The sequence below is a fragment of the Belonocnema kinseyi genome, chromosome 3 (genome assembly GCF_010883055.1).
Source record: "Belonocnema kinseyi isolate 2016_QV_RU_SX_M_011 chromosome 3, B_treatae_v1, whole genome shotgun sequence".
Classification (NCBI taxonomy): Eukaryota; Metazoa; Arthropoda; class Insecta; order Hymenoptera; family Cynipidae; genus Belonocnema; species Belonocnema kinseyi.
This window is the reverse complement of record NC_046659.1, coordinates 79,381,557-79,387,223: the sequence shown is the minus strand read 5'-3', so window position 1 is coordinate 79,387,223 and position 5,667 is coordinate 79,381,557.

Here is a 5,667-nt window from a genome sequence, read left to right as displayed (position 1 = left end):
ATACATATATATATAATTTAAAAAATAGGTTAAACAGTTACGAAAGGATGAAAGATACCTGAGAGATACTGCCCTCCAAAAAATTGATACTAGCTTCAAGCAGATCCGCAGTAAATCACACCTATGGCCACGTCTTAAGACCATGAGACTGGTGACCACGGAGTATGACGAAATCACAACGACAACCTGGCGAAATTTGTGTGTGTATTGAGGACCCGGAACGGCCTAAGAATGATTGTTCTCTGTACCCATTTCGCAAGTGACTAGCAATGTTTTGCACGCGGTTATGGCTTTAAAGTTACAAACCAGCGATAGCTTCGCACCTCCGAGAGTACTGATCCTATGCCTGAATTGAATCAGGATGATTTAAAGAAAGCAAACGTTAGCATTTTCGACGAAAATTGATACTATATATTTCTGTAAAAATTTCTATGCATTTTGTTCTTCTCGGCTACCTGCTCCGCGTCTTTGTAAAGGAACGCTTCTTTGCCAATTACCTCGTGATTCGTAAAAATGTTCAGAAACACAGAAAAAACTAAGAGTAAATTTTGTTGCAGGTAGTTTTATATTCCCAGGTGAAAACGATATATTATATAGTGGACAAGACAATGATATTTTTCATTTGTTTTCATAAATTTTTCCGTATAAAACAAATGAAAAACATTAGTGCTTTGTCCACTACACATAAACTATACATAATTTTTTCAAGTGGGGGTTTACCTGCTGGTATAAGTAGAAGGTAAATATTACTCTTAGTAAGATCTAGACTGTCTGCTTTTATTTGTTTATTCGAGCAAACAGTAAATACTACCGAGAGTTGGGAGCAACTGTCATTGTTTCTTGTAGTGCTCCAACACCTTAATATTTACAAGCTATAAAGGCGAATAAGGCAAGTGCTTACATTAACAACATATAAGCATTTTTTAATGTAAAGTTTTTGTCAAAAAATTTCCAAACAAAGACAAGCAAACCCAATTGACATACTTAGACAAATATAATGCGAATATTAAACGTCCCAGCCTTCTTGTGTGTCTTCACGCTTGTTGGTGGCGAATTTGCTCGTTCGTGCAAACTATTATGCGTTTTTAATCGAACATTTTTGATATAGACATGTGACGTATTGCTGGTTGCAAGCAGACGATGTCAAATCGCGCAGGTCTTCAAAGTAAACATTGACCATTAAACTCACAACGTGGATAAACACACAAGAATCCTGTTTCGAGGGTTTCAGCTGAATGCGGTTACATAACTTAATAAGCAGTCGCGGGCAATGGTCCAGGGATGGTTTCGAAGAAATAACTTCCAAGCCAAAGTGTTTAAAAACGTGCCGGTGGCTGAATGGCAGCAGGGTTTTCTGAGAGTGTCTCTAGAATATCTGGTCCTTACCCCCGCGTGTGCAGCTCTGTGAGGGTGGACCTCTACTATCCTAGCTACTTGAAGTTACAAAATTGGGGCAAAACAAAATATGAATCGAAGCGTGTGTAAGGAGTTGGGAGAACAGTTGGATGTGGAGGAGGAGCTCAACATGAGCCGAAAAACGGAGGCGAGACAAGACATAGAATGACGAAGCGGTATATGGAAGAAAACGCCCAGCTCATCAAAAGAGCTAAATGGCGTGCTACTGAAAATAGATGACTTCCGCATGTCAAATTGAAATTTGTTCTTGTCAACCAGGTAGGGTCTGGACAAAGTGAAAGAAGTAGCGTTTACAATGAAACAAGCCGTAAGCAACGCGCAGTCGTTCTGTAAATTTAAATCACACGGGCTTGGCCTGTCAGTGGAAAAAAACTAAAGGACGCAAAGGAGAACCCATGTCTCCAAATAGAAACGAGCCAAATGTCAACTCAGACTGATGAAACCGTAGAAAATTCCACACCCCTTCATGGAAAGACAGAGACAGAGCCCACTGTGATCCCGTCGGGACAATTTTCCACTAGGCCAAAGACGAAGAAGGCTAAAACCCGCACCGCTAATAGGGCGACCTCAACGCCTTAGAATAAGTGCAGTTTGGTGATAACATCTGCAACGAAAACCATAAAGAAGGAGTTACAGAGGTAATTTTGACTCAGGCGGTTCTCATAACACCGGTCGAGGGTTGGAGATACGCCGAGGTCCTCAGGTACCTCAAAAAAAAGTGAAGCTGGACACCAATGTCGTCAAATGCAGGGATGTCAGGCAAATCAGGAACGGTGATGTCCCCATTGAGGTAAATCCTGCAGGCCATGGCAGATCAAAGTTGTCGGCTTGGGGGGTTACGTGAGCGAGTTCGTCCCCTGTACCGATGTCGACGTCTGGACGGAACGACAAGAAGTAGAAGAAGCCATGTTAAAACACTTCGGAGAGGAAACAATTGGAGATATGATGATCAGCCTCACGGAGAAGACCATCAGAGGAAACTGGAGGCTTTTTTGGAGCTAAAAGAAAAAATGGCAGCAAGGCTGGTACACACAGAACACCTAGTGCTAAAATGAATGTCCTGTAGATTATGGAAGAAGACGGAGGTTCGAAGATGCTAGAGGTAACTCAAGAATTTTTTTTTAAAATAAGGTTCATGTTACGTGAATTAAAAAAGAATAAGAATGCCTACATTGTAAGGGGTGAAGTTGAACATATTCAAAAAATCGATGACCTTTTGCTTTCCTTTTTCTGAATATCAAAGGAAAATCATGATATCGATAAAATTTTTTTTAAATTGTAGTAAATGCAATGCAGATTAAAGAAAAATCGACTAGATATTATCAACCCCTAAATTATAGGTTGAAATAAGGGGTAAGTGGCTAAAAATCAGAAAATTCGCTGAAAAACATTGTAAAGGATTTTCGTGGGTTGTAAAAGCGATTCTATTAACCATTTCTTTGAAATCTTCAACTGTATGGATGGTTTCTCGCTATTAATCTCCTTCCTAGGGATGGAAATGGACAGCGAGAATCTGAAAACGCGAAATATCGCAGAATAGAATTGCAGATGGTTATCGCGGGGGTTGAATGTAATTTCGACAATCATTTCTACATTATTCTCTACTGTGTGGATGGTTCCTCGTTCCCCCTACTCTAGGATATATTCGAAGGAGGCCTTGTAAAGACCTTATAAAAATTCAACTTTTTGTTCAGTTATTTACAATTATAAAACGATTTTAAATTAAAATTTCTCTAGTGATCTCAAAGTTCACGCCTTTTTCTCTACCTGTAGCCGTTCCCGAGATATTATTAATTAATAAATAAATAATTATTATACGATTTATAAATGTTTCTAAAAGCGTTCAATAAACTTTCAGATGGACAGACTGTGGACATTTGCAACGTCCTTACAACGTCATTACAAAGTTGTTACGTCGTTAAAAAAACTTTCATTTCCAACGTCAAAATTTTTTTTTAATGAATATATTTTTTAATTTAATACAATTTTTGAGAGAGCTATATTATTATTTTTATAAATGATTGATACAATATTGATACACTATTGGGCCAATCATTTATTTAAGTAATAATATAATAAGAGACAACTCCCAGTACTTTTTTATTATGACTTATTAGAAAAACGTATGGATATTATAATATTGTATTATAATATCTATATTTTTTGCATGCAAAAAAGTAAGAAAACATAGATTATTGTTGCCTCATATTTTAAAAAATTGTGAAGTCATACTTACTGGAGAATTATAAATTATCTGCTTGATTTTTACTATATTCTCATAAAACCTAAATTAGAGTAAAAAATAAATAATACTCGCTTTAAGAAACGTACTCTCTAAAAACATAATTGGCGTACGCGTTCTAGGTTAAAGACAATTAAAAATCGAATTAGTACATACATTTAACTGTTAAGGTCAAGTCACGAAAAAATATAGTCTCCAGAATGCCTTCTTCGAATATTCCCTAGAGTGGGGGGAACAAGGAACCATCCACACAGTAGAGAATAATGCAGAAATGATTGTCGAAATGATGTTCAACCCCCACAAAAACCATCTGCAATTCTATTCTGCGATATTTCGAATTATCACATTCTCGCTGTCCAGTTCCATCCCTAGGAAGGAGGTTGATAGCAAGAAATCATCCATACAGTTGAAGATTTTGAAGAAATGATCAATAGAATCGTTTTTACCACCCACGAAAACCCTTTACAATGTTTTTCAGCGAATTTTATGATTTTTCGCCACTTATCCCTTATTTCAACCTCTAATTTAGGGGCTGATAGTATCCTAATAATTTTTTTTTCTTAATCTGCATTACATTTACTACAATTTAAAAAAATTTTGTATCGATATCATGACTTTACTTTGATATTCCGAAAAAAAGGAAAGCAAAAGATCATCGATTTTTTAAACATGCTCAACTTCATCCCTTAATTCAACCCCTACAATAAGCGATGTATGCATTCTTATATATTTTCCTTTAATCCAAGTAACATGAATTTCATTTGAAAAAAATTATATGTTGAGTTATCTCTATTCTTTCTGGTTATATTAGATTTTAAACCAGAAAATTGAAATTTGACCTATAGTTCGCCTCTGAAGATTTAAAATCCACGACCGAACATTTGCTAGCAACAATGAGTTGTAAGGCATTCACAAAGGCCGTCCCGTCGAGGAAGCCTCAAAAACAACTGAGGGAAAGATCGAGGGCAAACCAATATGTCGCAGGCCGATGAGCCCGTTGCGCGGTATGACCATTCTACTGAGACCGTTGCATACATCTTGGTTGTGAACACGAAGGCGGAAAAGAAGTAGAACAGCAGGACCCCTAGAAATGCAGAAAACGACAGCCCCTGAAGTAATGCGAAAGCGGTTTCCGGGGGAATTCTGCCAAGAATTGCTAGAACCACGAAGATGCCCGAAGTAGTGTCGCTAAGAGCCGAAAGAGTTACCGCCTATTTCAGCGCTAAATTTGAATGCTAAAATACTGTGAAATTAAGATGTTACCAAATGCATGTAATTTAAAAATTCGGAATCTTACATGAAGGTTCCTGTGAAATTTACAAAAATAACTATAAATAAAAATGTACTGCAACATTTATTATTAAGTACTTACGCTTTTGTAAAAATAATGTTCATTCACCTCTTTGACCAACTTCAAAATGCTTTTTCGAATTGAAAGTTTCAAATTGAACTTATAAAAGTTATAGAATTTTAAATTGCAAAACCTAAAACTCGCATGATTTTAAATTGTAAATTGCCCAAATTAAAAACTATTCAGTTAAAAATTCAAAGCTCTACGTTTTTTAGGAATTAGAATATTACCAATACTGCTGGGACCACACTCTTTTTTTGGAAACATTCGTTAAAACTACACTGTGAAAAATTTCGGGAATTTTCCCCACAATTTAGTGGGTAAAAATCCACATTTTCGTTGGAGAAAATCACTTTCCCCCAGATTTGGGGAAATTTTCCTAAAATTTCTTATAACTCACTAAGAAATTGGGGAAAATTCCCTAAAATGTTGGAAATTAGATAATACCTACAAGTTTTGGGAAAATATCTCTGAACTTAGGGTAACTTATGAGAAAGTTTTGGAATATTATCTGCAATTTGGGGAATTTAGTGATTCCCACTAAATTTTGGGAATTGTTCCAAAACTAATTTAGAAAAATTTATTAATTTATTAATTATATATAATTTATATATAATTAATAATTTATTAATGTTAAAGTCATCTCAAACATTTTTAA